Raw genomic sequence first — 11,707 nt, 5'->3', positions numbered from 1 at the left:
TTCAATGATTTGAATGGAACTAACCCGAACTGACATTGTTTTCAGCAGAACTGCCATGGTGTTATTTTTGTGCAGAAATAAAAGTTCTCGGAATGACCTGAAACTTCACGGAGATGATTTTTGGAATTAATTAAAAATATTGGCGAAAGATTCCACTGAATGGGTCCCATACCCTGGCCACAAGGGTGGGGGCGCGCCCTTCGTCCTTGTGTGTAACACCCCGGATGTAACTTTCCATATGTGTAACTCCAACTCTTGCCACTTTCGGCTATGTGTTATGATATTCCCTTCGTGGTCGGGTTTTGTTTTTCGTCTTGCATTTTGTTCATGTCATGCATCTCATATCATGTCATCATGTGCATCTCATTTGCATACGTGTCCGTCTCATGCATCCGAGCATTTTCCCCATTGTCCGTTTTGCAATCCGGCACTCCCACATGCACCGGCGCACCCCTCTTGTTTCTTTTCGTGAGCGGATGTTGAACATTCTCGGAATGGACCGAGGTTTGTCAAGTGGCCTTGGTATACCACCGGTAGACCACCTGTCAAGTTTCGTTCCATTTGGAGGTCGTTTGATGCTCCAACGGTTAACCGGGTAACCGCAAAGTCCTTTTGTGTGTTGCAGCAAACCCCCCTCCAAACAGCCCAAAACCCATCTAAGTCACTTCCATGCTCTAGGTCATTCGATCACGATCGTGTGGGCGAAAACCGCACTCCATTTGGAGTCTCCTAGCTCCCTCTACCTATAAATATGTGTCTCTCCCGAAATTCTCCCGCAGTCCAAAAACCCTAGATACGCCTCCGCGCGCCGGACGGAGCCGCCGCCGCCCCGCAGCCAGCCAGCGCCCGACACATGGCGCCCCGCGCCCACATCGCTGCCGGCCGGCCGGGGCCCGTGCGGGGCCCTCCCGGCCCGCGTCGCCTCCGCCCGCCGCCCCGCGGCCCGCGCCTCGCCCGCGGCTCCCAGCGCCGCCGCGCCCGTCGCCTCCGCCGCCCGCCGCCGACCGCCTCCGCCGCCATCGCCGGCCGGCCGCCCGCGCCTCCACGCCGGAGCTCCGGTCGCCGCGCCGCCGCCCGGACTCCTCTCCGGCCCCGAGCTCCTCCGCCTCGCCCGGCTCCTCTCCCTCGTCCTCTCCCTCCTCTCCATGCCGGCCACAGCCACTCCTCCGGCGAGCTCAGCCCCAGCCCGAGCCACGCCAGATCCGGTCTGGTCAAACCCACGGTTGACTTTCTCCCCTCTCCCGAAATATTTCAAGTCCTAGATATTTTACAATATATGCTCCTGTTCATTGCATCATAACTCTCTGCATATAGTTCCGTTTCGTGTGTGTAATATATCGAAATGCTCGCCTCGAGATGCTCTCCATTTGGTTCCATTATTCCATGTTCATTGGAGTCCATCTTGATGCCCAAATCTCTGGTGCAAGAGTGCTATATGCTGTTAACTGCTGTTACTTATCAGAACTTGGTGATTTGTTATTTTTGTTGCATTTAATGTGTGCATCTTATGAGTAAGAGCTCTGCATGTGTTTTGATTTATGCCATGCCATCTTTACAGAGGTGTATGCCATGTATTTTGGTGGTCTCTGTGGTGACTAGCACAAGCATGCAAACTAGGCTTCGTGATATTTCTGTTTTCAGGGACTTGCTAATTTTGCCAAGTCTGTTTCTGCTGTTATTTTGTTGCTATGTATCCATGTGGCTACAGAGAGATCCATGCTCTTTTTGGTGATGTTCAGTAAGTATGCTTTGTAGATATAGTTGTGCTCTATCCATTCATGCCCCTGTTTGCAATTATGGAGTGCCATAGCATGTAATAATCTTGCTCTACTTTTGCTAAAAAATATTTCTGGCAGATTGTTAACATGATATTCAATTTTGCCAAGGTTGTTGTAGTTGTTCCATTCATGCTATGTATTTTCTCTTTCCATGGATAGCTTCATAAACATTCCATATTGCTGTAGGTATGCTTGTTTCTCATGCATTGCTTGGTGGTGAGTGCATCAAGCTCACCAAGATGCCTTCATATTACTGTTTCTGTCATGCTCTGTTTTCTGCCAAGTCTAAAACCTGTTAACGAAACTTGCTATGTTTACATGGGCGCCATCATATCTTCTGTTCCATTTTGGCTCATGGTTAGTAAGGGACTTTTGTTCTATGCATTTAGTGAATTCATGCCATGCCTTGCTTTTCTATGTTATGTTCCTGTAGCATGTGTTTTGCTTGCTCTGAACATTGCTACCTGATGCTGTTTTTGCCATGTCCAGTAATTTCACTAAGTCTGTGAACCTGATATCTTTTGCACTTTTGCCATGCTTGTTTGAACCTGTTATTTTGTGATCTAGCCGTAGCTCAGTGTTCATCTGTTGTCAAGCATCTCCTGTAGATTACTTCCATATGATTTTTTGCTATGTTGGAGTGCTGTAGCATAGTTACTTGTTGCATTCTAAGTGCTATCCTGCTGTTAATCGCAGATTTATGTCATCCTTGTTTTGCTTGCCATTTGCAAACCGTGCATCCGTTTCCGGTGATCTTTATATCGATTTCGACCGAAATCATCTCATCTTTCCAGTGGCATGCTTGATTTGCCAAGTTACTGCCTTGTTCATCATTTTCTTCCGGAGCACGCATATGCATCGCATACCACATCTCGCATAGCATGCATGTATTTGCATCATGTTGTTTGTGCTTTTCCCGTGATTGATTGTGGTTACGTTGCTTGTGTTCTTTCTGTGGGTAGAGCCGGGAGACGAGTTCGTGAATGAGGAACCTGTTGAGTACGCTTACGAGGGTCAAGCTTTCGACAACTCTGAGAACCTTGCAGGCAAGATGACCATACCCTTGAAATCACTTCTATCTTTGCTTTGCTAGTTGTTCGTTCTATTGCCATGCTGCGCTACCTACCACTTGCTATATCATGCCTCCCATATTGCCATGTCAAGCCTCTAATCATCCTTTCCTAGCAAACCATTGTTTGGCTAAGTTACCGCTTTTGCTCAGCCCTTCTTATAGCGTTGCTAGTTGCAGGTGAAGTTGAAGTTGGTTCCATGTTGGTACATGGATATTTTGGAATATCACAATATCTCTTATTTAATTAATGCGTCTATATATTTGGTAAAGGGTGGAAGGCTCGGCCTTATGCCTGGTGTTTTGTTCCACTCTTGCCGCCCTAGTTTCCGTCATACCGGTATTATGTTCCTTGAGTTTGCGTTCCTTTGGCGGTTGGGTGATTTATGGGACCCCCTTGACAGTTCGCCTTGAATAAAACTCCTCCAGCAAGGCCCAACCTTGGTTTTTACTATTTGCCACCTAAGCCTTTTTCCCCCGGGTTTTCGCAAGCCCGAGGGTGATCTTTATTTAAACCCCCGGACCAGTGCTCCTTCGAGTGCTGGCCCAAACCGAGCGATGTCCGGCGCCCCCTGGGCAACCAGGGTCTATGCCAACCCGACATCTGGCTCATCCGGTGTGCCCTGAGAACGAGATATGTGCAGCTCCTATCGTGATTTGTCGGCACATTCGGGCAGCTTTGCTGGTCTTGTTTTACCATTATCGAAATGTCTTGTAAACCGGGATTCCGAGACTGATCGGGTCTTCCTGGGAGAAGGTTTATCCTTCGTTGACCGTGAGAGCTTATAATGGGCTAAGTTGGGACACCCCTGCAGGGTATTATCTTTCGAAAGCCGTGTCCGCGGTTATGAGGCAGATGGGAATTTGTTAATGTCCGGTTGTAGAGAACTTGTCACTTGACTCAATTAAAATACATCAACCGTGTGTGTAGCCGTGATGGTCTCTTCTCGGTGGAGTCCGAGAAGTGAACACGGTTTGAGTTATGCATGAACGTAAGTAGTTTCAGGATCACTTCTTGATAATTTCTAGCTTCGCGACCGTTGCGATGCTTCTCTTCTCTCTCTCACTTGCGTATGTTAGCCACCATATATGCTTAGTGCTTGTTGCAGCTCCACCTCATTACACCATCCTTTCCTATAAGCTTAAATAGTCTTGATCTCGCGGGTGTGAGATTGCCGAGTCCTCATGACTCACAGATTCTACCAAAACAGTTGCAGGTGCCGACGATGCCAGTGCAGGTGACGCAACCGAGCTCAAGTGGGAGTTCGACGAGGAACGTGGTCGTTACTATGTTTCTTTTCCTGATGATCAGTAGTGGAGCCCAGTTGGGTCGATCGGGGATCTAGCATTTGGGGTTATCTTATTTTCATTTGGATTTGACGTAGTCGGTCTATGTGTGGATTTTGGATGATGTATGAATTATTTATGTATTGTGTGAAGTGGCGATTGTAAGCCAACTCTTGTTATCCCATTCTTACTCATTACATGGGATTGTGTGAAGATAACCCTTCTTGCGACAATACCACAATGCGGTTATGCCTCTAAGTCGTGCCTCGACACGTGGGAGATATAGCCGCATCGTGGGCGTTACATTGTGGGCCCCCTGGACCTCCACCGACCTCAACTCCAACTCCATATATTCACGTTCGGGGAGAAAAAATCGGAGAGAAGGATTCATCGCATTTTACGATACGGAGCCACCGCCAAGCCCTCTCACTACAAAAAAAGACACATCCGTGACATTTTGGGCTGAACGAAGTTTTTTTCTGTCATGCTTATGACACTTCTATGACGATAATTGTGACAAAACCCGGTATCATCATAGATGTGGTGGGCTCGTACTTCTATGACAAAAAATCATGACATAAAATGGGCTTTTCGTCCTGGCCGGACCGGAGACGCAGTTGCATGACATTCTTTGGGCCATCCATGACGGAGAAAACCGTGGTAGAAGCAAGGGCGTGGAAAATATCTGGGGAGTTCCCGGTTACGATGGGTGGTCGGGGCATGGAGGTTTGCGCATTTCTCTCGTACACGTACGCGCGCGCGTGTGCGAGGCGTTGCGCTCTAACTGAACCCAAGCGAGGCGTTGGGCTCTAACTGAACCCGAGCGATTGCACTGTAGGCTACGCGTTACTGAACCCGAGCGATCGATCGATCCCTTGCTGTTAACTGAACCTGAGTGATTCCTTCGCTACTGCTGCTAACTGAAGCCGATCGAACACTTCTGCCTCCTTCCCTTGATGATCAGTGAGCGTTGTTGGGGGGGTTTGGATGAACAGTTCCTGGTGGGGGGTTGGATGAACAGGACCCCATGGTAGTAGAGGTCGTTGCCGCTAGATGAACAGGACCCCAATCGATCGAGCCGGTGGATGAACAGGACCCCGTGGAGGGCTGGTTGAACAGTAGCCAGTGGAGGGCTGGTTGAACAGTAGCCAGTGGAGGGCTGGTTCAACAATAGCCGATGGAGGGCTGGATGAACAGTTGCCCGTGGAGGGGTGGTTGAATAGGACCCCGTGGAGAGGGCAGGTTGAACAGTAGCCGGTGGAGGCTGGATGAACATGAGCCCATGGATGAACAGTCGCAGGTGGAGGCTGGAGGAGGTCGACGGTGGATGAACATGAGCCCGTGGAGGCAGTCGACGGTGGATGAACAGTAGCCCGTGGAGGCATTCGACGGTGGAGATGAACAGTATCCCGTGGAGTCCCGTTTTGCGGTACGCCACACCCCTCCCGATGAACAGGACCCCCGTTTCGACTGAAGCGCTCCAACACAAGTCTGTTTCCTCCGTTTTGCGGTATGCCACACCCCTTCCGATCATTAGGACCCTGTTTCGACCGTAGGAGGTCTGTTTCCTCCATTTTGCGGTATGCCAGACCCCTCCCGATGAACAGGATCCCGTTTCGACAATGGCCGGTCAAACACAAGGCCGTTTCCTCCGTTGTGCGGTACGCCAGGCCTCGTTTCCATCGGTTGTTCCGTCCAAGCCGGTTGGCTCCCGATGAACACGACGTATTCCGTTGCCTCTAGATGAACACGATGGATTCCGTTGCCTCCCCATGAACACGATGACGGCGCCGCTTCTCCGTTCCGACCCAGCCATGTACACGAGCCCTGGCCATACGTATGCGCGAGTAGGCGTTCGAGACCCCGCCCGTATTTACGCACGTGGTCGTATTTACTTTCTTGCACCCTGGCCGTTGTACGTATGTGTACATGCTACGTGCGTGCCTCTACTACGACACATGCACGCCTCTACTACCACACGTGCCCTTCCTTACACGGCCACGGTTCATCGCTGCAGCCTGCAGACAGACCGATCCTATGTACGTACATGTTCACGACAAGAATGACAACGCTACATACGCTTCGACCAGGTGGGTCCCGACTGTCAGGCACTTCCTTGCTTGCGAAGATGTAGTTGGTGGGTCCTAGTAGTCAGGGGGCGAATCATTTTTTTCCCCGTAATATGGACGCACTTCCTTGCGTGCGAAGATGTAGCTGGTGGGTCCCATCAGTCAGGGGGAGAAAACATTATTTTTAGGGTAAAAAGGATGCAGTTGCATGCATGCGTCCATGGGCGTGGTGCGTCCCCACTATCAGTCTCTCACGTACAGTCATCTTCCGATGACTCTCGTTTGTTGACCACGTTGACCACACCGTACTGAGTGCACCAAGGCCGGTGGACGAAGGCGAGGCCCCAGACTGGAACGACCCGGATATGGGGAAGACGCGGCAGTGGAGTCGCAGATGGAGAGGAGTGGGAAACTTGAATGGTTCGGGTGCACGGCAGCACTGCCACCCATGGGAGACAGGAGCAAGAACAGAGGTTGAAGAAGGAGCATGGTTGTTGGATTAACATCCAACGGTCCAACTGCTAGAATCATTTGTTGATTAAGTTGACAAAGCTGTGCGTACACGTCCACTTAGTAGGCCCACAAGTCAGCCACCAAATCTGACGGGTCCCAGCTGTAAACTGGAGGAATAGTTTTTTTGCATAACAAGGAGGCACTTCCTTCCGTGCGAAGATACAACCGGTGGGTCCCAGCTGTCAGGGGGAGGAAACATTTTTTTCAGCTTCATAAGGAGGAACTTTCCTTGCGTGCAACCATGGACCTCGTGGGTCCCAGCCGTCAGGCTCTCCACGGACATTCCTCTTCTGATGACTCTCGTTTGCTGACCACGTCGCACCGAGCGCAGCGAGGCGGTGGACGACAGCGTGGCCCCGGACGGGAACGACCCGGAGATGGGAAGACGCGATAGTGGAGTCGCAGATTGAGAGGAGTACAAGGGTTATAACTAGTTCTGGTGCGGTGTGGGGCTGCAGTCGGTGGAGAATAACAGGAGGTGTGGAGGTGTGTAGGGATAGCCTGGCCGGTGGTGGGGTAGCGCTTCACAACGATGCGTGCTAAGCAGAGCCGCTAGCCACCGAAGGCCGGACCAGGCGATCCCGGTGACGCCGGAGGAAGAAGACGAGAGATTGAAGGTGCATGTCGGCCGTTGGATATAAATCCAATGGTTGTGGATGTTATAATAATTTGTTGACCAAGTTGACAACGCCCTGCATAGGCTTCGACCTATTGGCCCACATGTCAGCCTGGAAAAATGTGCCATATATTTAACCCATGTTTTCTAGAATGTACAGTCCATTTGCTGGGCTGGGTGAGCAAATAATTTCGCGTCAATGCGGCCCATTTAATATTTTCTAAGACATCCCAGCCCATTTGCACTTTCTTGAAATACACGAATTAGCTGGGCTCGTTCTATATATAATGTTACGTTAGAAGGAGCAATTAATATCAAAAAATAAACCATTGCGACACATTATATATATATAAAAATAACAAATTAGCGAGTTGTTGCTCAAAATAAAAATGAGCGCGTTATTATTACATTGGTCCTTAAAATCTTTGCAAGCTTTTGTACGCAATCACCAGGATTTTCGTACCTGTGAGTCAAAAACAACCAGGATTTTCCTTGCCAACTTCTGTTAAACATTTACTTTTATAAGTTAATAACACGTGGGATGTTTTTATAATATATATAAGTCTTTATAAAATATACGATAATAGTAATAATATAAACATATATAATGTGGTTAGAAGGGAAAACATAAATTGGACATAGCATTAGTATTCTTATATATAGATAAATAGAACAGAGATCTATGTTTTATTAAGAAAATACATTGGGTTGCCGATCTTTAAGAAAAAGTAAAACCTACGCTGGGAGGCCCATAGGCCGGTATGGACCTCAAAAATTAAGTAAAAACCACTGTCTCCGTATGTCGTGGGCTACGCATACGTAGGCCTAGCTGATACTTGTTCACCCTTTGGAAAAAAATGATACCAGCTAGATCCCCAAGCGAACTGGATTAAAGAGGGGGCCGGTGGCGCGACTGAAGAAGCACATCAGACGCGGTATTTTTCTTCAGTGGATGGCTCTCGATGGCATTTTTTACTTGCCTCTGCACCATACAACTTGTATTTTTAGCCTCCCAGTCTGTGGTGGACCAGCAGCCCATTTGCTGGGCGGGCCAACCTACAGAAACCAGCACTCGATTTTTCATCAAGCCCCAAAAACAACGCAGTACTATGCTTGTTTTGAGGACGAAAACATTATGGCAGGGGTTCAGCGGGGGAGGGGGAAGACAGAGCAAAAATATTAAAAAGAGCGGATGCGTCGTTGCTACCCTAACAAAGCAGGTGCAATTCTTCTCGGGAAGAAGGTGTGCCGTTGACACCCACACCTCACAAATCCCATAGTAGACATACTAACAAGTTCACCCACAAGTACAACAGAACAGGTAAACATTCGTATCAAACTCAGGTTCACAGGACATGTTCATATTCATAGCCAACATTCACAATCAACAACTCAAAAGATTCATATATACACAAGTTCAGCATGTCTATGCATCCAAATGATTGATAGATCACATGACAATATTCATAGATAATTCACAAAAAGATTCAGATATACACATGTTCAGTATGTTTATGAAACCAAATGATTGAGATCACAACCAATATCATCCATGGACGAACTTTAATTACCTAGGGTACAGACTGGTAAATGGTGTTCAGTCGGAGGTACTTCTTGCTAAAATTAATGCTTGTACGAGTAAACTTTCGAGTACATAAGAGGCAGCACAGACAATCTGAACTTTGCTTGTAGGTTTATCCTCAAATAGTGGCCTCGTGCCGAGGGAGGTTTGAGCAAATTGGCCACTACTTTCATCCAACTAGTTTACTGGCTCATCTTGGTCCTGTAGCTCGCCAAAATTATACATTGCAGACAACAAAGGAGGCGGTTGGGAAAATGAACCACCCAATTTTTTTGCAGTTCAACTGAAATGGAGCATCCCTGGCGTGCAGACTGATTAAGTGCCAGATGAAAATACGCGTCAACCAACTTATCTGGAATCTTTAGACTCCATGCCATACAGTTTGCTACCATATGTGCCGATAACCAAAAGGCACAAGTTGGGACCAAAGACTGGACTGCGTTTTTCTGGGCTATGCGCCAAGCAATATTTTTGGCGTTCACTCTCCTAATACTTGGAGTTTGACAACTAGTTGACGCCGGTTTATACTCGAATGAATATAGGCACTTCTTCTTGTCAACATCGATGCTTGTCTGAGTGAACTTTGGAGTACTTAGCAGCAGCATAAGTACCTGTCCATCTGATCTTTTTTTGTAGTTCAACTAAAATCACCCAATGAAATGATTTGCCTATGAGTTCGGGCTCCAAGTTACTCCTTTATGAAATCAGCAAACAGTACCACAATACCAAATTACCAATACATATGACAAGCACAATAATCAGGATAAGGACCAGTACCAACCTGTGTGAGGTAGCATATCAATTACTATTTCCTTTGACTGGAAGCTGAGATAAGCCAAGCGACCGACAGCAAAGGAAGGAAGCAAGCCCAGATTTGCGACTGACAGGAAAGGAAGGAAGCTATCGAGGCAATGAAGCACCCAAAGTTTTTGTGCAGTTCCACCAAAATCGAGCATCCCTGTTGGCACATATATTGAGAGTCTGAGATTACTATAATAGTGGGACTAGATGATGAAACATACACTAACAAATAGAAGCACCCTTATTCTCTTATTGGGTAAAGTTAGCAACATAGTAGTCTTGCTTAACGAGAGGTATTAGTTTATTTAATTAGTGCCAATTAGCTCAACACTCAAAGCATTGCCATGTATCATAGGTTGCAAAACTTTAATGTGCAAAGATAAAGGAGTTTCTCATGACAGTAGCACGATACAAATAGAGATGACAGCAAACTAATATGGATGAAGGCCTTAGGCCGGTACCAAGCTGAGCAAAAAAGCTTATTTATGTAGTCCCAGAAGAGGTGATAAAGCACTCACTTGAATCACTCAATAGTATATATTTTTGTGCACTTCAAATGTATGGTTGAAATCACTCTTTTTTACTAGTGCTGACATTATATCGAAAGATTATCAAGAACTACCAGCAGAGTTAAAGCGCTGGCTGGGATACAGTTCATTGTATTGTCTTGTGTAGTTCCACTAAAATGTATGATTGGCACAACATGACCCATGTTTGCACAAGTAGGAACAAGGTGAATCCTTCATTAGCTTAGTAGGAAAGGATAGAAAGACATTAGCATATTACTCTAACAGTAGCATCAAATTCATCATGGAAAATACGCAGAAGTGGAAGGTCTCCCTGGGGGATCGTCTCACATGTAAGGTAGACATTGCCGGAGCCCTTGAATGGCCTCGACTGAGGCCTCGGCTTCAGCAAGATCACCTTGGCACTGTTTATTCTTATTCTTCTTCTTCTTCCTCTTCATGCTCTGTTTCTCTTTCTCCTCACCAGTTGGTGAAACCAAGTACATGATTGGCCTTCTATTTCAGAATTGGTTTTGTCAGTGAGGGAGTACAAGTGTACTAGTAAACAATAGCATTATTTTCTCATGGCAGTCACAAAATAGAGATGAACACATGCATTAAATATCATTCTTACCTAAAGGAAGGTTATGGTGCCAATATGGATGATGAGGATTGGAACACAGATCTCCCTTTGTGCAGTTCCACCAAAATGAACCAACTGTTCCATTCTGACATTCCAGTTAAACAGCACAAAACTCACTTCTTTTAAGAAGTGGTTTGTGCAGTGCACCAAAAGGTCACAACATCAACTAGGTGAAATGGTATCCCTGTTTGCACAAATAGCTACAGAGGAAATAGTCAGAGTCTCAAACAATTACAGGCAAAAACATTTCGCTAAACTTGTCATGGCTTATAACAGTGGCATGGCTTCATTTTAACAGGGGCATTAGATTAAGAACATCTAAATATTTGGTATAAGGGCATGGGATAGTGGGTGCACCAGCAGTCCAGCACCATGTACCTAAACCGGGGCATAAAGTGGTGATTCAGAGTTTGTTGCCCCGAGAAACAAACATCCAAGAAACATATCTGGGTTGGTCCCATTTTTGTTCACTCTTTCCACCTACTCCTATGTTTTTTTGGGAATCGAGGCGTGCCCCCGGCCTCTGCATTAATAATGATGCATGCAGCCATCTTATGTGTGGATAGCAAATCTAGTCCTGGTCATACCATTGTGTACAGAGTTTCCCTTATATTTCCCTTTTCGACAAAGAGATTGGTTGGATGACCAGTCTGTACTACTTTCACCCCCTATCCTTCCTGTTTGTACCAAATCCGATGTACATACTAAATTCCCCCACCCCCACTTTGTTTATTGTTTGAACCAAGTACAAGAGTCGTCTCCAAGAAGTAGCTTTACCTCTAACAATAAAAAAAAATGTGTCGTTGGACCATCCAATCGAGAGGGGCTGAGAGGTAGAAAATG

The sequence above is a fragment of the Aegilops tauschii genome, chromosome 4, assembly GCF_002575655.3.
Source record: "Aegilops tauschii subsp. strangulata cultivar AL8/78 chromosome 4, Aet v6.0, whole genome shotgun sequence".
NCBI classification, from domain to species: Eukaryota; Viridiplantae; Streptophyta; class Magnoliopsida; order Poales; family Poaceae; genus Aegilops; species Aegilops tauschii.
Note: the sequence above shows the minus strand (reverse complement) of the source record.